The sequence below is a fragment of the Euprymna scolopes genome, chromosome 22 (genome assembly GCF_053919585.1).
Source record: "Euprymna scolopes isolate OS-2025 chromosome 22, ASM5391958v1, whole genome shotgun sequence".
NCBI classification, from domain to species: domain Eukaryota; kingdom Metazoa; phylum Mollusca; class Cephalopoda; order Sepiida; family Sepiolidae; genus Euprymna; species Euprymna scolopes.
The window spans coordinates 76898830-76923181 of NC_136503.1; the positions used below are offsets into that span (position 1 = coordinate 76898830).

At 35.4% G+C, this 24352-nt stretch overlaps 2 protein-coding genes across 3 annotated transcripts in view; one reads left to right on the forward strand and one right to left on the reverse strand.

The window, feature by feature from the left end:
- Positions 1 to 24352, forward strand: part of LOC145243470 (putative histone-lysine N-methyltransferase set-23) — a 416813-nt gene that overhangs the window by 161742 nt on the left and 230719 nt on the right. The gene's annotated exons all lie outside the window — the stretch shown is intronic.
- The window catches only part of LOC145243469 (uncharacterized), a 219526-nt gene that overhangs the window by 119771 nt on the left and 75403 nt on the right, over positions 1 to 24352 (reverse strand). The gene's annotated exons all lie outside the window — the stretch shown is intronic.

Genomic DNA, 24352 nt, shown 5'->3' on the forward strand with positions numbered 1-24352 from the left:
ATCGAGGTTGAGATAGTTGAGGAAATCGCTGTATGGCGGGGGGGGGCCTAAGCAAAGGCATATGTGGAATTTTCAGGGATTCTGTTAGTAAATTAAAATGAATCCATTGAGATTGATGCTAATCATGGAATTGTATTTTGGTCCAAGTAGTTTTAGGTCTTCCTTGTCCCTTGACATGTTGGAAAGAAAACAGAACCCAGGAACTCTGTAATAGAGAGAGAGAGACACACACACAGTGTGTGTGCGCACGCGCGTGTTTGTGTGTGTGTGTGTGTGTAAACAAAGCCATAAATGAGTTCCATAAATCAAGTCATCCAATTTCTTCAGCAAAAGAATAAATAAATCACACCACAACAGACGGTTTCCTTCCTTCCAAAGAATCAATGGTTGACATTGAAACCTTAGACAGTCACATATGGATGGGCGGGGAGTGGAATGTGGGGGGGGGGGGCTCTTTCCATCTCCTTTAGTTTTTTTTACCTTATGTCCTTTTTTCTGTTTAACCTCTCTCTCTCTCTCTCTCTCTCTCTCTCTCTCTCTCTCTCTCTCTGGTATGACTAGATCAGGCTGTCTGAAGATATCTGCTTTACTTAAATGCATCAAACATTGTGGCATCTGTTTCTAGTCCTATGCAATTCTAGGCTTTGCCTTCTCTCTTTGAGAAGGGGTCAGTCTATTGATAATCGCCTGAGGCAACCCTAATGAAGAATGCTAATGGAGCTGCCGGACATTTTTTGCAGGTCAGAGTGCTCCTTTTCGAGGAGGGGAGAGAGCTTGCTCTTCAATCCTACTTTCTGACCCTAGTATCTAGTGGTGCTTCCAGATCAGACTGTCTGAAGATAATGGCTTCTTGAGACGAAATGCGCCTTATTTGATGTTTTTTTTTTTTTTTGTTTTTCTACTTCCTTTTGCAAAACTTATGTTTTCCAAAACCAAAAACAACGACCCACATTTTCTTCCTTTTCCTTCTTCCCATTTCCCTTTTCTCTTTCTATCTCCCCCTCCCACTTTTCAATCTTCCTATTTCTCCTTTCTTTTTCTACCTCTCTTACTTCCTGACTGGTTTCCTAACTTAAAATGTACCAAACATTAATACTGTAACCCTTTTCCCTCTCCCATTGCAAAACTCACTCATGCTCTGCAGGGCAAGGGAATAAAAATGTTAAAATCCACTATAAAACAACCAAACCAAGCCAAACACTACAAACTAGCGATTGAAGATACAAAGAGCTTGAAAAATACAAAAAACCTTCTACAAAATAACTGAATACAACATGAATACTATTTCCAAAATAAATGGACTCGGCATTAAATGACCTTAAAGGGTTGATATGCCGTAAAACAAAACAAAACTAAACCAATCTCTCTTTCTCTCTCGCTTTCTCGCTCTCTTTAATTTCTCTCTTCTCTTTCCTTCTGCTTTCCCATCTGTCTCTCTCTCTCTTCCTTTTTCCCCCTCTTCCTTTCTCTCTTTAATTTTTCTCCATCTTCCCTCCTCTCTCACTCCTTAATCTACCTTCTCTTAATATTACTCTCTTTTCTTTACTGTCCCCTCATCTTTCTCTTTCTACAATCTCGTTCATGTATCACTTTTCTTATCTCTCTCTCTTTCTTCCTCTCTCTCTCTCTTTCTCTCTCTCTCTCTCTCTCTCTATATATATATATATACTTTTTATTTGTTTTACATAAGCATTAATACATCGCTACACATTCATGAGCATGTTTCAGTCAGCCAGTTACTAGTAACTAGAAACCTCTTCAGGCGATATTCCCTATACAGAAGCTTAGTCTGTACCCTTACGTCAGAAGAGGTTTCTAGTTACTAGTAACTGGCTGACCAAAACATGCTCATGAATGTGTAGCGACAAATTAATGCTTCTGTAAAATAAATAAAAACATATCTTGTCCTACTTCAGTATTGAGTACTCTTGTATTAACCTTATTAAAACTTCATTGATTATATTACCTCTTGAAAATATTAACCTGGAATCATATATATAATATATATATAATTTTTTTTATTTGAGGGTAAACAGTTACATATGGTCGCTACAAATAGCCATCTGTTTCAGTCAAAATGTTTAATTTTTTTTACAGATGGTCCAGTGGAGGTACTTACATACTCCATCAAGTCTTGCTGTGTAGTAACCATCCCCTAAAACAACCTTGCAGCTTGATAATAGATGACTCACGCGTTCCAATTCCGTGTGGCAGAATCTGCATTTGTTGTCATTAGCGAGACTTGTCATCTTCTTGAATGCATTGGTCATCAATCCCTGGTCTTGAGCAGCCATTATAACTCTTTCTTGGTCATGGTGGAGGGCTCCCCTCTTGACCCAGTCCAAAGAACCTTCTTTGTCTATGTATTACTGGAAGAGGTCCCTCCAGAAAATACTTTGCACACTGATGTTGGTCCCACTCTTTAAGGTTCCTTTTTTGGAAGGTCTCGGTATATATATATATATTTTTTTTTTTTACATAGGCATCACCACATTATCAAGGCCAAGAGGCCACTCAAGGATAAGGGTTACAGAGTGTACAGTAGAAATTGGACAATATAGTAATCATTAGTAATGAAAATTTGGTAATTTTGATAACTTATATGGAACGGCTCATCAAGAACTTATTTACGTTAGACTTGAAGACAACCATATTGTAGTCAGCCGGAAAGCAGGAAAACGGAAGACAATTCCACAGGCGTGCAGTTCTAAGAAAGAAGCTTTGTTCATGGAATCTACGTTTAGGTTATATTTCTGCCGATCAGCAGTGGAAGATTTTCTTTTAAATCAAATCAAATCAAAAAAAAAATTGATAATTAAAGGAATCGTTTTTTGCATCTGAAAATAGGCATAACTCTTTAGGAACGGTTACATTTTTTCTGACTCCTGATTCCGATTCAATCGTTCCAACACTAATATATAAGGAAGACATCGTCATAAAACTATGTTTATTGTCGAAAGAGAATTTTTTTCCTTGGTTGCGAAAAATGTAGAGTTCTTCTTATAAAAGTGCTATGCAGAGTTTATCTCCACATTATAAAGTATTTAAAAAAAAAAATGGAATCCTCTAAATTATGATCGCCAGCTGGTTGGATGAACTCTATTGGACTATTTTTTTGTGTGTTTTTATTACATGTGGATGGTGGTCCATCTTGAATAAGGTACCTCATGATTGCCAAGAAGCATTGGTATCAGCTGAAGGGCCCCACTGTTAGTCATTAATTTCCTCTGCATGTTTATCCAGGATTGAAAGATACCCCTCCCCCTCTCTCTTTCTCTATCACACACACACACACACACACACACACACACACACACACACACACACACACACACACATTCTCTCTCTCTCTCTCTCTTTCCCTTTACCTCCTCCCCCTTCCTTCTTATCTTTTCTCTCTATACACATCTGTGTTTTTACTTTATTTTTTGTCTAGTTTTAATGCTTCATTATTTTTTTTGTATTCCTTACTTTATTTCTTTGCATTTCTATTTTTCTAGCCTTTGCTTCGCTATGAGAAGCTTTGTCTGTTGGCCAGTAATCAGTTTGTTAGTTCATAACTATCTATCCCCCCCCTCTAGGGCAGATTTAGACATAACGTCGATTTTTAATATGGGGGGGGAAGGCCAGTTCCCCAAAACGAGCCATTGTGGATTGAGGCAACAAATAAGAATTTCCCCAGTCTTGAAAAATTTCTACTTTACTGATTACTGACAGAAAAGATGCAGTGTAGTTTTAGAACAGATACTACATTTGGCTCCCTCCAAAACGTCGGTAACTTTACTTTTTATATTTAGATTTGAAATAGCATTTTCTTTGATCTGTTGTGTTTAAGCTTGAAATAGAATTTGCCTTGGTCTGTCATGCTCACATCTGAAATAGTGTTTCCATTGGTCTTTCACAGTTAATTTTAAAATGGCATTTTTATTGATGTACCATGCTAAAGTTTAAAATGACATTTTTTTGTCTGTTATGATTAATTTTAAAATAGTATTTTTGTCTGTTACGATTAATTTTAAAGCAGAATTTTTTGTCTGTTAGGATTAATTTTAAAATAGCATTTTTATCTGTTACAATTAATTTTAAAATACCAGGTTTTGTCTGTTACGATTAATTTTAAAATAATATTTTTTGTCTGTTACGATTAATTTCAAAATAACATTTTTGCCTGTTATAATTAATTTTAAAATAACATTTTGTCTGCTATAATTAATTTTAAAATAACATTTTGTCTGTTATAAGTAATTTTAAAATAACATTTTTGTCTGTGAGGATTAATTTTAAAATAACATTTTTTGTCTATAATGATTAATTTTAAAATAACATTTTTTGTCTGTTACGATTAGTTTTAAAATAACATTTTTTGTCTGTTACGATTAGTTTTAAAATAACATTTTTGGTCTGTTACAATTAATTTTAAAATAGGATTTTTTGTCAGTTACAATTAATTTTAAAATAGCATTTTTTATCTGTTATGACTCATTTTAAAATAGCAGTCTTTGTTTGTTACGATTGATTTTAAAATGACATTTTTTGTCTGTCTGTTCTGATTACTTTTTAAACAGCATTTTCGTCGGTTTATCATGCTTGAAATAGTATTTTCGTTGGTCTGTTACAATTAAGTTTGAAATTTCATTTTCATCGGTATATCATGCTTAAGTTTTAAATAGCATTTTCATTTGCCTCTCATGCTTGATTTTGAAATAGCATTTTCATTGGTCTATCGCGCTTCAGCTTGAATAAGAATTTCCATTGCTAAACGTGTAGAGTGGAAGGACGTTTAAGAATACTCCTTAAATATTGTTTTTTTGGGGTTTTTTTTGGCTGATATTTTTAGCGAAAACAGAAAGGAAAATAATTTCGAAGGCAAAGGAAAGGCCCTCTCTATCTGAAATAACAGGAAGGAAAATATGCGCTCCAGTAGGGCCTCCACTAACTTTTTTATTCCTTATTTTTTATGAAAGAGAGGAATAGGAGGCGGATGGATAGTTTACCCTGTTTTTAAAAGCCCCTGTTCTTGCATGAAACCCCTCATCCTTAAATAATCTTTTGATTCTTTCAAAAAGAAAAGAAATAATAAAAACTTTGAATGGAGACAGACAATACACAAACTACATTTTGGTAAAGAAATGACCTACCATAAGTTGTGGTGACTCTGGCCACCCAGGGTGACTTTGAACCATTACGAAAGACAGAAATAAAAATAATAATGCATAAATAATATATGATCTCTGCATTTTAAACATAATTTCCAGGTCGTATACGATTTCATAACTTTATAGACACATTGTGGTGCAGCACATATTTACTGCGGAGTTATTTACGCATTTATTATTTTTATTTTTATTTTTATTAATGACTCAAAGTCACCCCGGGTGGCCAGAGTGACTCCAGATTGATGGGACGATTCCAATATTTTTTTCTTATTCCTATACAATTACCGATTCCAATTCTGACGTTACCACTGTACCAACTTGATATGGATATGAACTGATTTAAAATTAAAAATTAAAAATAAACTAAGACGAATGTACAAAATGTATAACGATTTTTTCAATTCTGACCTATTTTTAACTCCTTAAAATGATTTCAATCATTTGAGGCCCCTACCGCCGCACTGTCTTTTAGTTTCAGAAGAGATAGAGTTTGAAAAAATAGTAATAACCTCACCAGCTTTGAATGCTACAGTTTTGCTTTTGGTTTCGATTCTAGCTGATGGTACTCAAATATTTTTTTTTTTATTTTTGAGATCAAGACTCTATAATAATATATACGAAATCTGGACAAATTACAATATCATATTTAAGCATATTTTACGACCGGGCAAAGCCGGGCGCCCCCCTCCTGCTGATTATGTTGATATGATTATTAAACCAAATATTAATTTAGATTAAGCCCAAGATGCTAGAAGCCTATATAAATTGCAAAAGAATGGAATATATTGTACAAGAAAGTGAATGCAAAGAAAGGTTGTCAGTATTTACGGACTGTTGAGTTAGATAGTGAGCGGTCTCATCTTAGGATTGCGATATTTCCCCACGAGAGTGTTAGACTGGCGGTTTATATGGCAATTAGAAGAGTCCATTACGAGTGAATAGGTAAGTCCCTATAACACCTCTCCTCCCAAATCTTTGGTCTGCAAAGGGTTCTAGTACCGTTTCGTTATTTGGAATGCTTTTGGTATGATTGCCCTTTCGCAATATAGTAGAATCTGTATTTGCTGGCTTTTTATTTGTGATTTTCTGTTTTTTAACACTAATAAATTTGCCTTTCTGTGCTTTGTATTTAATTGCGTGTAGCGTGAGTCTTGCACATCATTTCACTCTCGGCCCATATGGAAGCAACTACTGAGTCCTCAAAAGGTTCACTCTGTCTCGGAACCAACATTCAAAGTTTGTCCGCAGGTCTGATCTACTTGGAGGAGAGGTACTGTAACTTGAAATTGTAATTCAGCAGAATAGTACCCCCACCTCAACAGTCTGTTTGCTGTGTAGACAGTTAATCCTTTCTTCAACCCAAAGATGGTCAATAGAGGTTTATGGTCAGTCTGCAGTATAAGAATCGTCTGTATAGATATTGGTGGAATTTTGTAAATGTGATAATAATAGCACAAGCTTCTTTTTTTGATTTGAATAGTGCTTTTCTGTTGGGAGCAGAGATCTTGACACATGTGCAGTAGTTTTTTTTTTTTGTTTTTTTTTTTTTGCCCCCCCACCCCCACCCCATCCCGACAAAAGAAGGGTGAACCTGTAAATTCACCCTTGTCTGTTCGTCCGTTCATCTGTCTGCACTTTTCTAATTTAACTACGCCTTGGAATTTTTTTGAAATTTTGCACAAACATTAAACATGATATGAGTAAAAAAGTAACAGAACAGATTTTCCGGGAAAACTCTGATTGCTCCTTAGGGATGTCTTTCAGGTTAAAACGGCTAAAATTAACACTTTAGTGCTTATTAAAAAAAAAATTGATGCCTTGAATTTTTCTAAAACTTTCTGAAAAAACTGTAACTAACTGATTTCTATATAATTTTGCTTGTCTATACTTCACGATAACTCTTGGGTGTGCCCCAGGGGCTCTTTTAGGGCTAATATAAAAACACTCATTTTTTTGGGACTATTTTACCATATTTGTCCAAAATTTTCTGTGTATGTCTATCTAGCAGTTTTGCATGGTGCTGAACTCAAATTTAAATATGTTAAGGCTTAAGACTACACCGTTTGTTCATTTTCACCAGGATTTCGCCTCATTCATTGTGCACTCACAGAGGCCATGCATACTTCACTTGTTTTTTTTTTTTTTTTTTTATTTCCGTCTGGCATTTTATGTAAAGTACAGGCCTCTATTCCATATGAGCTCCTATCATTAGTAACTATTATATCTTCTTTTTTTTTTTTATATGGAGGTCACCACTTATCAAGGTCCGGAAGCCACTCGAGTATAAGGGTTATTGCGTGTACCATAATCAATGGGATAGTATCGTAGTAATCATTATAATTGATAAAGTGTCTTACTTAAGAGGGCGGTTCATCAGGAATTTGTTTATGTTGGACTTGAAGACATCCAAGTTGTAGTCAGGTGGTAAACAGGCAGACGGAACAGAGTTCCACAAGCGTGCACTTCTAAGAAAGAAGCTTTGTTCATGGAATCTACGTTTTGATGTAGGCACAGATAAAAAGTTTTGGGCTATAATGCGCGAGGAAAAGATCTGACGTCAGTTTTTTTTTTTTTTTTATCGAATGCCGTCTAGTATTCTGGTGTCCATTTCCACACTGTCCTTTTTTAGTAGCTCGTTCAGTGGTGCCCATAGATCGTGCGTATTTGGAATAAATGTCTGGTAAAAATCTTTGTAATTCTGAAATATTTTTAGGAGCCGGCATATCCTTTATAGCTGTGCTTCTTTCCAGATCTTCTACCGTTTTTGTCGATGATGTATCCCAAATATTTTATTTCTTCTATGAAGAAATCACACTTTCCTTTCTTGATTTTAAAACCCAAATCCTGTATTCGAGAGAATACCTTGTGAACATGTTCTCAGTGTTGTTCTCTAGTCTCACTTATTATGACAATATGATCCAGGCATACAGCACCTCACTTTCCCAAATAGTCACTTATCTGGTACTGGCCAGGCTCAACGTTGCTTAACTTTGGTGATCTGGTGAGAACCGGTGTGTCAACATGATTGTACCGTATGTGTCTCTTAGATCGACTTTAAAGAAGATCTTTCCTTCAAGGCTGTATCCATAATTTCTGGAAAATAATGGCAGATGCTATCTTTATTTAAAAGCTAAGTTTTCAAATTTGAATAACCCGTTATGGATCTTAATACAAAGCAATTTCAAGCTATTTTCCTTGACTGGAATTTAAAGGTACCCATCCGTCCTGTGTGGCTGCAACTGAGATTGAACTAACTACATGAGTTTGTAGTGTAATTCAAATCTTGTCAGTAGCTGAATATGTGATGCTTCACCAGGGCTATCAAGGGTATTTTTTATCGTGACGGCATTAAGAGAATGCCATCTATACTCGAGAGGATAGACCATGCCAGTTTCTCAACCTGGTATTTTACCTCGCGGTACATGCAGCACCTTGCCTTCCCAAATGATCACTCATCTGGTACTGGCCAGGCTCAACGTTGCTTAACTTTGGTGATCTGGTGAAAACTGGTGTGTCAATATGATTGTACCGTATGCGTTTGAGAAGATCTTTTCTTCATGTAGCTTAGTGGAAACTTCTTCAGGACTAAAAAGTGGATAATGGTAGTGTTTTAGTTCTGAGTTCAAACCCGTGCTGAAGTCACCACAAACGCGGATTTCTTTTGACTTCTTTTTAACATAGACGGTAGGAGCGGCTGGTTGACGGAATTTAACTTTTGATAGGATGCTGGTTTTTACAAGTCTTTCAAGTTTTTCATTAATTTTCTCCAATGAGGCGAACGGTAAATTTCTTGTTCTTTTGTTTTTTTTTAATACTGGTTGTGTATTATTTTTGAGTTCGAATCTAGCTGATATTTTTGTGTATTTTCACAGACCGGCTGAGAAAACTTCAAGGAAACTTTCTTTTAATTTTAATTTTGACTTAAGATTTCCTTTTTGTGTTGTTAGAGTTTCCACTTCTTGACAAAACATATTTATAGGCAAATCCCACGAACTGAATTGTTGCATCCAGTCTGTCCCAAAAAGATTTCCTGTATTTCTTAATTAATTTTTCTGCTAGTAACAAGATATAGCAAATTCTCAAATTAGTCAGTTTCTGCTTTCCTTTCTCGTTTACACACACTCTCTCTCTCTCTCTCTCTCTCTCTCTCTCTCTCTCTCTCTCTCTCTCTCTCTCTCTTCTCTTTCCTTCTACAGGTTACATTTTTTCGATTTCGTGATGATATTCTATTTTGTTTATCTCTACTATTATATAAAAAGAACTCTGTCTGAAATCTCACACAAAGATACTTTATGTTTCTGGCAGTATTTTTTAGATTTTTTTCGTATCAGAATGTCTTCAGTAAGTATCGATAATCGATAATTGAAATAATTCAATGAAAGCAGAAACAAGCGATTTTTACCAAAGTTAATATCTTACACAGCCTAACATTACAAGTGCGTCTGAGAAGTCTTATTACAACACGAGCCGAAAGGCTCGACATATAAACTCTACAATAGGTTCTTTGATAAGCGTTCGAAATGAATGTTTCCCTTAAGAGCACAATTGAAGTATGAAGCATTTTAAACTTTAATTCAAGCCATTATACATAAAAATAATTTGATAAAATCAACAGTAGATTCTATACAGTACCATATAGACTACAATATATTGTAAATTAAGTCACTGCGAGAGGCATGTGAGCTTTCTCTTGTTGCAGCGTGATGGGTCCCCAACTAGAACAGGCAATCAATCGATTTGATTAAAAAATGGCCGATTTCATCGATTTTGATGACAATAAAAATATGGAAATGTGAAACATTCGTCGATCATCATTCCACCCCGGACAACGTTGGGTAACCCTATTCGAATTGTAAAATTATTTCTTTTCTTTATTACCTTCAACTGGTAATAATTAGGGCTAGGGCAACAGCATATTCTTTTCATTGTTTTGACTCGATATCCGTTGATATCCTATATGATTTTATATAGAGTGATGTGGTTCTCGGTTGATTAATTCAGTCTAACTATGTCGGATATATACTCGAGAGTCAAAACAATGAAAAGAATATGCTGGTGTCATAGCTTTAGTAATAACTAATGTGTGTGTGTGTATGAGAGAGAAAGAGAGAGAGAAAGAGAGGGAGAGAGAGGGAGAGAGAGAGGGGGGAGATGGAAAGGAGAGTGATAGATTCGTTATAATATGAGATTGGGGAGATCAAACCAGACACAGTAATAGAGGAAGAGTTAGAGTGATAGACAGAAACACAGTAAAAGATGGGCCACTTGTTGCGTTAATTGCAAATTATGGCAATTAAAATGGAATGTTCTTTTTTTTTTTTTTTAATATAATTAATTCCCAAAACAAAGGAATATTGTAGCCAGTAATTTGTCCGATGAAAATAGATTGAAAAACTTGCCTCAACGAATGATGATTTTTATCTACATAAGGTGACATAATGTAACGTTGTCCGGGAACCTACACGTTGTAGTTTCTGTCGCAAAGCAGACAAAGAATAGAAAAGAACTTCAACTCGCTCCTTTTTTTTTTTTTTTTTTTTTTTTGTACAGCAACATTTATTTCCTCATTCTCTCTGAAAATGTAGAATTAAAAAAAAAAACATGCATCAGCTCCTTGTTAATTATCGAAACCTATTTATTCTATTGCAACGTAGTCTGGGAATCAACACGTTGTAGTCTCAGTCGCAAAGGAGACAAAGAATAAAAAAGAACTTCAACTCACTTTTTTTGTTGCCCAACAACATTCATTTCCTCATTCTCTCGTTACCGTTGTGACGTCCCTCACGTGATTGTCTTCTCAAACGTGCTCTCGAACGTCATTTACGTCTCTATCGTGATCGTCTTCTCGAAGTGCTCTCTTCTTTTTTATAGCTTTCTTTTTTTCTTACCGTGACGTCATTTCGCTCATAGCTCGGTATTTGCATATAGTCGCCCGCGTTAAAAGTTGTGCAAGACTGTTCTGTTCTGAAAGGTGTGTGTGTGTGTGAGGGGGGTAAATACATTTTACCTGTCCTGTGAATTCTATACATAGAAATATAATAGCTTCCTTCAATCTTGACAGACTATGAATACCCACTGTAAGGGTGCTTGCACGTGGAATTTTTGTGGCATTCTCCAACTACATGTCTCCTGAGTCGGCATTGTTAAATACTAGTAGCAAGTGGAGGTTCAAGAAGACTAGAAACAATGCCGAGATAAGCGGAGAGCACATACACTGCCTAGAATTCCAAAATGGTCATCCATCTGGTACTAGCCAGGCTCAACGTTGCTTAACTTCGGTGATCTGGTGAGAACTGATGTGTCAACGTGATCATGCCGAAATAATGCAGAAATATACGAACATACGCACATACCTAATTTTATATAAATAAAGATGCGTGCCCGCACGCGCGCGTGTGTAGTGCCCTGAACTATTTATGCAAGCCCACTTCTTTATAATCTATCTGGCAGCTATTTTAACTTGTTCACGACATACTCTCCCCTTAACCTTGAACCCTATCAAAATATGTTCCACTGAATGTAGTTGGCTCTCATTTCAGCAGATTTGTCTGCCAAGTCGCATTCTTCGACTGTGCCAAAACATCTCACGAAAGTCCCCATCTTCAGCCGTGAATAAAAGATATCTCAGCGATATTACGCATCCCAATTCAAAGAATCAACGTAAAACCATACGTTACGGCCAATGTTATCAACACTGAATGATTCGTTTGATTGTCTGTCTTATAGAAAAGCAATGATTGTTTATGTTACTTAATGTTCTAATCTAAATTATATTTCTCCTATTCTGTCTGTCTGTCTGCCCGTTCCGCTTTTCTCGGAAAGTGCTGAGCCGACCTGGCTGAAATTTTATTGCGGTGAGATACAGGATTTATACTTGGCCGATCTGGCTAAAATTTTGTATGGTCGTTTTTTTTTATGATAATGTGCAGCGAACTAAGTATTATGGTATCCATCCAATGCACAGTTATGGATCAATAAGGATTAGACACCACAATACCACATTTACTCTAGAAGTGTTTTTTTTTTTCAGAACGTACTGACCAAATCTGGCTGAAATTTTGTACAGACTTTTGTGATGATAAGGTGCAGCGAACTACATATTATGGTATCCGTTTGAGGCGCAGCTAGTGATTAATAAGGATTAATACTTAATGCAAAACTGAGCATAAGCGTAGACATATTTAACCATCAATTTGGCATAAAACACTCATTCTAAATCAAGGGTCTACAAGTTTTGTCCGTTTGTAATGGGATAAAACGCCCAATACAGTACACATGTCCTTCATTTTTCTTTTCTTTTTTGCTTTTGAGTTCAATCCTTAACACTTAAAGTCCAACAGAGCTCATATATCTGCTATTCAGATTGTCAATTTTCTGAAAAATTATGCTTCGTTTTATTGAAGTAAGATTAATTATAGATCAGAACTCCGGGATACGGTGACCGTAAGATACGTTTACAATGTGGAATACTATTTTTTCCGACCCCTAGTAACGGTATTTGCCCCACGGTGTTATTTATAATGTTATTTGATCATATAGATGCATATTATACACTGTGCTGTATTTTGTTACTAATTTTTAATATGTACTGTATAAAATTTTGCTTAGGCCCCGCCATACAACAATTTCCTCTATCTCAACCTCGGAACTGATTAATGCCGTATCCCGGGGTTCTGCTATAAGACGTTTTTAAAGCTTATTTTTGATTCTACTTACTTAGTCTGGCATATAATGAGAAAATGTTTCTGAACTTTGTTTTATTTTCGTGAAATTAATAAAGAATTTATGTGCTGAGTAAAAGTAGGAAAATAAAGTGTGAAAAAAAAAACAAAAACATGTGCAACGTTAACAGTTCGGCCACCAAGAAAAGTCCATTCCAGTTATTTAGGAAAAAAAAAAAAAAAAAAAAAAAAAACGACTACGGTAGGTCGGCGCGAACGTGAAAATAAAATGTGAATTGTCCAGCACGCTAACCACTACGCCACAGAGCACTGCAGCTTAGTTTAGTGATTTTAAATAACTTGACATGAAAGAACAAGAAGCCAAACCGGTGTTCTCTTCTCAACTGTTCCTTGTGAACGATCCCCAAACGGTGTTAAGTGGTGGCAGGGGGAGGTGGAATTTTTTAGAGAGAAAAGATTTTACTACTTCCATTATCTTAACCGATTTTGGCCGTGACTTCTCAGCAGAAAAAGTATAGAAATCTAAGATTATCGAGGAATTTGAGAAATAATAAGCCTATAACACAGCTCAGATATTGTTCTGCCGTTTGTGCGTATTATATTTGCATGAAATATCTTGATTTTTAATCCTATTAATGTCAAAATCAAACGGGAAAAAATGAGTTCATTTTATTTATATAGATAGATAGATAGAAGATAGATAGATAGATAGATAGAAGAAGATAGATAGATAGATAGAAGATAGATAGATAGAAGATAGATAGAAGAAGATAGATAGAATAGAAGAAGATAGATAGAAGAAGAATAGATAGAAGAAGAAGATAGATATATATATATATATATATAATGTGTGTGTGTATATATATATATATAATGTGTGTGTATGTATATATATATATAATGTGTGAATATATATATATAATGTGTATGTATATATATATATCATATGTGTGTATGTATATATATATATATATAATATGTGTGTATGTATATATATATATATATAATGTGTGTTTATGTATATATATATATAATGTGTGTTTATGTATATATATATAATGTGTGTTTATGTATATATATATATGTGTGTGTATGTATATATACATATAATGTGTGTGTATGTATATATATATGTGTGTGTGTATGTGTGTGTGTGTGTGTGTGTGTGTGTGTGTGTGTGTGTATTCCAGGTTGAAAGATATCCAAAAATTAAGAAGAATTGAATTTCAACAAGGGTCGTTGATAGTGCTCAATCAAAGAGAGCAAATTATATCTATCCTTTTATCCCCTCCCTTAAGAGAAATTTGATTTTTGTAATTAAATATAAATCCACAAAAACATTAACCTTGCTTCACGCCAGTCATGGCAAAGTGCATTTTCTCTCCTCTAAAATTGAAAATGGTCTTGTACCTTTTTCAATTGTTAAATTTTCTTGCCCGATGAGATCAATTCTGACCGAAACGGTCTGTGCATCGTAGCAAGATATGACTGTATTTACATAAAGAATAATAAAAACTATATATATATATATATGTGTGTGTGTGTGAGTGTGTGTATATATACGTCTGTTTAGGTGTTTGTACATGTATGTTTATATATATATATATATATATATATATATATATATATATATATATATATATATATATATATATTCCAGTTTGAACATTAAATTTGATAAGCAAATTAAAAAAATGAATTCAGAGAACAGGAGAAATCTCATCAGAATCTACCAGGCTCTCCTACCAACATTTTTACTGAAAATGCCAAGAGAAAGGAAAATAGGATCCGTATGTAGGCCCCCAGCTTGACCTAGACTCCCTGGAATCTTTTCAGGGACAATTTAATTTTCATCGGGGGAAGATACTATTTGGAGCAGAAGAGAAGATCCTCTGTAATTTGGTACAAACCTCCTCCTCCTCCTTCTGCCTCTGTTCTGGGGGTGGGGGGTCTTTTACCTTTCTTTTACCAGAGGAATATGTAGGGTAGGCTTTTTTTTTTTTGGCAAAAGAGGGGCCTTTTTGGATTTTACTGAGGGTGGGGCGTGAATCGTAGATAGAAAGAAGAAAAAAATGTGTCCCTTGCAAGCGAGGGTGGGAAGGGGATAAGAAAAACAGCTGAGTTGTGGGTGGAATAGAGTTGAAGCTTGGCAGAAGAAAAGAAGTATATGTACAGAAGTAAACAGTAAAACATATTTAAAAAAAAAAAATGAAAAGGAAGCCTATAAATGAAGGGATTTGGTTTCAGTAAAATTTGCAAGGACTGTGTTGAAAAAGAAAACGGTAATTTATAAAGATCGCGGCCATGGAAGAACGCGAGAAAAACTCTGCTTAAACATTAAAAATAGTGGGTTTGTTTTACTATACACATAGATTTGAAAAAGTTGTAAAAATAAAAAAGCACAAACAAATATATAACAAATAAATGTTATCAAAGGCAAGATAAGTTACTCTTCTACCTATCTGGAAAAGTTTTTGGTGGTTTTACTCACTTTAAAACGTGTAATCGGTTCGAAAATCATACAGTGTTTATCGATATGTGTAAAAAAAAGACAAATGGCGGCAAACCCTTAGTTGAATACGTTAAGTTTGGGAAAATGAGTTCAAACTAAAAAATTATACAAAATACTGTTAGAAACCCACTCAATATACGTAAACGTGACATAGGCTGACATATATTCGGTGGGTTTCTTGCAGTATTTTGTATGGGCGATTTCACCGATTTCAATAACAATAAAAGTATTGGAAGTGTGGAACATTTATTGATCCTCATTTAATCCCGGACAACGTCACGTCTCCTTACTAGTTTATTAATAATAATATAAATTAATAATTTTTAACAGCATCAAACTACTTTAATGCCTAAAATGGAATGTGCTCTGACGAACTCATTGCACTTGTACCCCCTTGATGTACATCCCCGACAAACCCGCTTAGCAACAAAATCACACCCCTTTACTGTTGATGTCCCTAAATGCCAGAAAGCTTTCTACTCTAATAGTTTCTTTCCTCAAACAGCTAGACTTTGGAATTCTCTTCCTTCTACCTGCTTCCCTGACTGTACTGATATGCAGAAGTTTAATTGCCATGTAAACCAACATTTTGTTAATTTTCCTTAGGCATGGTCCGAAATAGTAGCCTCTTAAGTCCAAGTGGCGTTATGCCTTGTTTGGGGGTGAACGTGAGTAAAAAAAAACACAAAAAAAACATGATTTTTTTCTCATGTTTTTCCGTGGCTGCAATCTTTATACATTACCAAAAATGTTTTCCTTTTTCTTTAAAATAAGCAATAGCCGAAAGCTCATCATTCAAACTACTCGGATTAGCATTCATAAGCAACATGAATTGAAGCAGATATATTGAAGCCATTGCCAAGGCTGCTGTAAAAAAGTTGAGTTCCCTCTACCTTGCTAGAAAAAAAAAAAATCACGCATGACAGTATCCTATATCTCTATAAAGTAACTAAATCCATCCATCCTTGTTTTACTGTTCCTATTTACTTGCCTCCCCATCAGAACAGATACTACACTGTGATCTTGGCCCAAAGTTTATCATCCACGGTTTATTGCTGCCGCATTTTGGTTGGTGCATCTACCACTAGTCTATCTGTCTTAGACAGGGTCTTAAAAAGAGTATTAAACCTTATAGGTCCCACACTATCAACCAGGCTCCAACCACTGTCCCATCATTTGTTTTTTTTTTGTTTTTTTTTGGTGGAGGGCTTAAGGCAGTATTGTGTATAATCCAATGAAATACAATAAAACGACTTTTTTTATATAGTTCTATGCTTGTATTATTTATTGCGGACTATTATCCTCATCTGCTAACTGTTGTTTCATGACGTTTCGCCCAACTATTCCTCTAGTCTTTGTCAAGTGGTTAACCGCATTGGGATAGGAATGCTGAATCTGCTAACTGTATCCTCAACAATTACTGTCTTTCGTAGTTGTTGTCGTCTCACCACATTTGGGCCAACTAAACCTCTGGCCAACTTTGGGTAGAATTGAAACCACTGTCTTCAGGCAATGCCCATCTGGAACCGTAGAGATTCTCTATCTACTGCGCCATGGGTCCCGAAGGGTGATCAAGGTTTTTTTTATTGATCTTATAAATCCACGTTTATTTGTTATCTGATCTTCCATTGTGGAGTCAGTACTGAATGGTATATTATTTAATTAATTGGAATTTTTTTTTTGATGAGTAATTTGTATTATTTATTCTAGTCTTCGTCAGAGGAATAGTTGGCTGAAACGTTGTGAAACAATAACTAAAAGATGGGGGTAATAGTCCGCAAATAAATAATACAAATTACTCATCTCAAAGAGAATTTTAATTAATTAAATAAAATATACCATTTGCTATCGACCTGACAGTGGAAAATCAGATAACAAATATACGTGGATTTATAAGACCAAGCAAAATAATCCCTTCGTCGGCCTATGGTGCATTAGATAAAGACGTTGAATCTCTATGGTTCCAGGTGAGCATTGTCTGAAAATAGCGGTTTCACTCACCTCAAAAAGAATTTCAATTAATTAAATAATATAGTTCTTTGCTTACCAATTAATTTTACTGTTTGTTTTATCTTTTTCTATATATATAAAAGGCAAAAATGTGCGTGTGTGTGTGTGTGTGTTTGTATGCCTCGCAAAAACTTTCGACAGAGGCAACGAATTCTCAAAAAATCGATATCATTTTAAAGCTCTGTCCTTCGGACGACAAATATCGAAAAATTTGGCCAAAAAAAAACATTCATTCCTTCACCCTCAACTGAGCAGTTTTGTACATGGAGGGGTCGCTTTTTTTGCGGACATGTGAGCAAGTCATAGTCTTCTTTTCGATTGACTATGCTTAATTTCAACGTTCCGAACTTCCGGTTGGGCGATGGAGACATCGGCTAAGACGTCACCTTTTTTTTTTTTTTAACCGTTTTTCTCCTTCACGTTACGCGTTCGAGCCTGTCTGCCTACTACCACTTCTTTTTTTTTTTAAACACCTCTGCCCACTGTTGTTTCGATCCCCTCCCCCGCTACTACCACTTTTTTTTTATTTTACCCCCCCCCCCCCCGGTTCCTTGCTTCACCACCTACACACACCCGGGCACCCGTGCTACTGTTGTTTTGACCCCCCCCCTCGTGCCGGTGTCCCTTACTACAGCACCTTAAAACCTTAGCAAGCCTGGCAGCCCTACTAGTATATAAAAAAATTACACACACACACACACACACACACACGATATGACTTGGGAATCTTAAGTAGGACGACCCCCCCGGTTTGTTTGAGGAATTGTTGTTTATGAGAACCTTAGCTAGGATCAGAATAGACTAGCAAATGTAGAGTGATGAGGATGACCATAAACCCACCCCTCCCCAATTTTTGAGTGACCTTGTGTCTAACTTTTTGTTTATTACTGTTTTGTTTGCAACTTTTCAGCGTAAAAAAAATATATATATAACTTAAATAAATATCAGATTGTTTATGTTAGCCATTTTCTAGAAAAAATTAAAAGTTATTAATTGAAACATCCACGTCTATGAAAGTCCGATTTTTTTTTTTTTTTTTTTTCACAAATAAAGGCTTGTGGCGGATGTGTATTCAGCTATATTTCCTCCGACACGCTTATCTGCGAAATCCACGCCACAGGAAAAACAGGAAGCGAATCTGTAGACATCTTAAGCCCATCTAAAAGATTCCTGCTATTACAGAAGAATGGCGTGATTCCCAGATTTGTGAAATATGGGAATTAAAAAGGGGCAGATGGCTTCGTTGATTAATTGTAGAAAGTCAGATCTGTCCCACTCCACCGGAACCTGACAACAGAGGGTTCCGTGTGACGGAAGTCAAATCATATTTATATTTGATATATAATGTTTGAAGGGGGAAAAACATGTGCGGAAGTCGGGAGCTAAAAGAGTAACGTTTTGTCTTCACTTAGTCGCACTATTAAATCCTTTCCGTGTTTTGCTTGGGATGTTTGGATTACATTTGATTTTCTTAACATCTATATATTACAATGAAGATATATCACGCACATACGTGTCGATGTATACTTTCAATTGAACTAGTTTATCAATTTTATGGTATACTATCAGGGGAAATCCGACGTTGCCCGGGATTGAATGATGATCAATAAATGTTTCACATTTCCATATTTTTATTGTCATCGAAATCGGTGAAATCGACCATTTTTCAATCAAATCGATTGATCGTCTGCTCTAATTGGGGATCCATCGCAGTGCAACTGGGGTAAGGGGAGACGCTTCGAACAGAGACTAAGCCCCAAATACATTGTAGTCTACATTGCACTGTAGAGAACCTACTGTTGATTTTATAAACTCATATTTTATATATAATGGCTTGAATTAAAGTTTAAAATGTAAAAGCCAAGTATCATGGTTCAATTGTGCTCTAAACAGAAACATTCATTTCGAACATCCCCTGTCATATCAAAGAACGTACTTTATATTTTATATGCCTGGCCTTACTGCTTGTGCGGTGATAATGGCTTGAACTTAAGTTTAAAATGATAAAGTCAAGTATCATGGTTAAATCATGCTTTAAATAGAAACATTGGCTTCGAACGCGTTCCTGCTATATCAAAGAACCTACTTTTGATTTTATATGTCGGGCCTTTTAGCTTGTGTGATAATAAAACGTTTGAAATGCACTTGTAATGTTAGGCTGTGTAAGGTGTTAACTTTGGTCAAAATTGCCTGTTCTTTCTTTCCTCGGATTATTTCGATTATAGATACTTATCGAAGACATTGCGATACAAAATCTTCATGTGAAATTTCATAAAAATCAGCCCAGCCATTTTCGAGTCCATAGGGAACAAACTCACGTACTCAAACACAGATGCACACACAGAACAAATTACTTTTATTTAATAGTTGAGATAGAGATATTCGTTTCAGCATATGAAAAAACCTTTAAAGGTCGTCAATTTAACGGGGAATGCTGAGTTGCCATGAAAGAAAACAAACAACTTAATTTTCTTTTTTTTTTTAATTTGACCGGGAATTTTTTTGAAAGTTTTTCTTTAACTGTGAGTTCTACTTTTTTTTAATAAAGATTTTTTTGAAACATCAATCTACAATATAAATCTCACCTGTCTTTTTTAATGTATGTATGTATGTATGTGCCAACTAGCACCGTGTATATTTGTGTGTGTGTATATGTGTATTGGGGTCGAGAGGGCTCCCGTAAGTCGTGGTGAAGGCAACCTTTCTAGGAGAAGCAAATCTCTGATTTAAAAAACCATAAAGCGGAAGACCAGTACCCGCATTAAGCTGGTCTGCAGTTTAATTTGTTGCTGGCTATCTTGCTCTTGCTTGTTGCTGGACCTCAACATTTTGAACCGAGAGAGAGACTTAGCTGTCATACAAAGCTAAGACTCTGTAACATCATATTTGTATAGATACTCCCTCAGACATTTGGAATCATGGATTTTAAATGTCTGAGGGAGTGGCACTCGTCTGATAAGACGTTGCAATCCTCATCATCATATGTATGTATGCCTAAAACTTTTGACAGAGGCGACGGATTTTCACGAGATCGATAACGTCTTGAAGCCCCACCCTTCAGACGACAAATATCGAAGAATTGGTTAAAAACATTAATTCCTTCACCCTCAACTGGACATTTTTCTACAAGGAGGGGTCGCTTTTTTCGCCGATATTTTCGAAAGTCTTCCCCTCTTTTCGATTGACTAGTCTTAATTTGAACAATGGTTTGGCAATGGACGCAATGACAAAGACGTTACTTTTTTTGTTTTTTTTTGTTTTTTTTTCATGTTCTTTTCCTCCTTTGCGGTATGGGTTCGAACCTGCCTGCCTACTACCATTTTTTTTTATTTTACTTTTATTTTTTATTTATTTTATTTATTTATTTTTTTTTTTTGCGCAACACACACCTCCAAACACCTGGGCAACGCCGGGTAACCAGACTAGTAGTGAATAAACCAAGAAATAAAAAAAATATGTATCATTTGAATTATTCAGACTTTTATTCTCATTTTGATTCCCAAATTCGACAGAAAGATTCCCGAGGTCGACAAGATATCCTTGAAGGGCGTCGGAGGTTACCTCAACTGAAATGCTGTGAAAATAACACTTAGCAGGAGAACAGTAGTCAGAAGAATAAAAAAAAACTACAAATAATCAATCCTCATCTCAAAAATTTATAAATATAAAAAAAAAAAGGATCCGTGGTGCAGTGGTTAGAGTACTTGGAAACATCAACTGTAAAAGTGATATTCTCTTGAAAGTTGAAGGTTCAATTCTCAGTGCGGGCGACTGAAAAATACAATTGCAGATTACTGAGGACCTCTATCCAGCCATGGCTGACAGAACAAGAGCATGCTACTCCCATAAAGTAAATAAAGGGTTCTGTTCGAAATTTCTGTCCAAATTTCCGAGCTCAACAGAAACATTCCTAAGTTTGACAAGAAGGTCGAAGATTACATCGATCGAAACGTTGAATGAGAATGAAATTAGAACAGTAGTCTGAATAATACGAATGATAAAAAAAAAAAAAATAAGATTAATTTTATTTTAGATGTTCCCTCAAATGTGAAAGTCTGATGGGAAAAAATTAGTCACCTAAAAATATTTAGAGACATTATGAAAATATACAATGTTATAATTGCAGTTGGTCGTTGACTGGTATGTGTGACAGGCATATGGGCATAAAGAGTAAAATCGTCAATGAATTTTCCGCTCTACAAACATGTCCTATTTAGCTGTGACATTCTTTGATGACTCTTTACATCCTGTTAAATCTATCTATATATCTATAAAAGTGAAAGTGTCTGTCTGTCTGTGTGTCTGTATGTGTACATTTCCCTACGCAATAACTCTGTCAATTTTTAGTCTACAGACTCGAAATTTGATATACAGAGTACTGAGATTTGGGAAAACCTTTGTGATTGATTTTCGGCCAGAAATTTGGCTGGTAAGGGGTCACAGTTCAACGATTTGACCTTTGAGAACTCTACCAAACTCCTCCGCCAATTTTGGGTCTAAACACTTGAAATTTTAGATATAGGTTTCTTGGACATGGATCTAACTTACAAACTTGATTTGAGCCCCAAGCAATAAACTTTAAGGGGTCGAAGTTAAAAAAATTGACCGCTTTTTTTTTTCTCAACATACCCCTCCAAACACCCGGGCAACGTCGGGCTGAAATGCTAGTATTTTCTAAATCAAAAGTCTGTGAGAAATTATTAAAAAAAAAAAAAAAAAAAAAAAAAAAAAAAAAAAAAAAAAAAAAGTCATTTTTTTTAAAACAATTTCTTACAGTATTCATTCTTTTTGAAAACTGTTATCCTCATCTTCATAGTTGCTGTTGCTTCACCATGTTTCGGCTAACTCATGAAGAAGGCCAGAGGATGAGTTGGTCGAAACGTAGTGAAACAACAGCAACTATCATAGATGAAGATAACAGTCGCAAAAAGAAAGAATGAATGTACGAATTATGAAGCTTAGTGGGGAGGGAAATTATTTCATATATGTTGTAAAATACCTGTCGAGAGTATGTTAAATTGTTTAATATATTTATTTAAATTACCCGTCCGAGGGTAGGTAAAATTATTTTAAATAGGTGTTGTACATCTCAAAGGATTCTAAAAACACAAAAAAAAATAATACCATTTGCTACGGACCCAACAATGGACGATCAGATAAGAACACAAAAATTGGATTCATAAGACCATAAAATTTAACCTTGATTGCACTTTGGTGCCCATGGCACAGTGGATAGAGGCGTTGAGTCTCTACAGTCCCAGGTGAGCATTGTTTAAAGATAGCAGTTTCAGTTCTACCCAAGCAGGCCAGAGAATTAGTTGGCCAAAAAGTGGTAAGACAACAACTACGGTATGCAGTAATTACTGGGGATAAGTTACGAGACTCAGCGTTCCTATCCTGTTGCGATTAATCACCTGAAGAAGGCAAGAGGATGAGTTGGCCGAAACGTGACGAAACAGCAACTATGAAGATGAGGATAACAGTCTGCAAAATAGAATGAATGCTGCAAGAAATTATTAAAAAAAAAAATGCTATTTTTTATTTTAATGCCTGCTTCCCTCCAGACTACAACTTGGATGTCTTCAAGTCTAATGTTAACAAATTCCTAATGAACCGCCCCCTTAAGTAAACACTTCATCAAATCTCAACACTAACGTAATGTACTTGCAATAACCCTTATCCCTGAGTGGCTTCCGGGCCTTGATAAGTGGTGATCACTGTGTAAAAAAAAAAAAAATAAAAAAAAATAATGCGATAAAGCTAACAAATATTTCATATCTTAAAGTGTTTACGTTTTTCGTGACACACGTGTTTGGGCGAATCTTTCCTGAACTTGTGGTCACCATTTTGAGTGTCTTGTTATCATGGAGAACAAATAGGGGGGAAGAATAAAAACGATAAACGAATATATATCTGCCACGAGTGTGCACACCCCTGCCCGATAATTATAAGGATGTATTATCTGGACCTTACTTCTTCATATTGTATGGAGTATTCTAGAAGTTAAGCCATAGAAGCGTTAATAATTTCACAAAAAAAAAAAAAAGAAATAAAAAAAAAAGCAATCTAATTAAGTTGAAATTTTGGGCACTTCTGCATGACAGTGGCATGAGGCGCATGTGTTTATTATAGTTTCAAGCTAAAAACGGGTCGATAACTTGTACCTTTCTAAAAGTTTGTGCAAAGAAAATCCCTTGGAAGGGGGGTTTGAATAAATAAGGATACTATCTCAAAAAACACTATATTCCCAAAAGAATAGACTTTGCAGCTTAGTGGGAGATGCCCTTTTCTTTTCCCTGCAACCTCTCTCCCACAGACAAGACGTTGCGAGCCTGTCTTTGTTTTATCGTTATTTCCATGGCAAGTGCTCGTCTGAGCTCCAATCTTTGCCCCCCCCTCGCCAATCTTTCACGTCTAGCTGAAACTACTGTCGATAATTTTCCCCACTCTTTATCTGTGCCTAAATCAAAACGTAGATTCCATGAACAAAACTTCTTTCTTAGAAGTGCACGCCTGTGGAACTCTCTGCCGTTTGCCTATTTCCCACCTGACTACAACTTGGATGTCTTCAAGTCCAACATAAACAAGTTCCTGATAAACCGCCCCCTTAAGTAAGACACGTTATCAAATCTCTATTACTAACGCTTACTACATTATCCCATTGATTACTGTACACGCAATAACTCTTATCCCCGAGTGGCTTCCAGGACTTGATAAGTGGTGACTACCATGTAAAAAAAAAAAATGATTTCATTAAAAAAAATATATTAAAAAGTTTCTGTAGATTTTTATAAATAGATAAATAAAAACTTCTATATTAAAATTATATTTTGCTACATTGACAAACAAAAATTATATCTTGATATATGTTTATACAATCTTATTGTGAAAGAAAAATCTTTTTGTAAAAATATATATATATATATATATATATATATATATATATATATATATATATATATATTCTTAAACCTCTATAAACGTTTCATGTT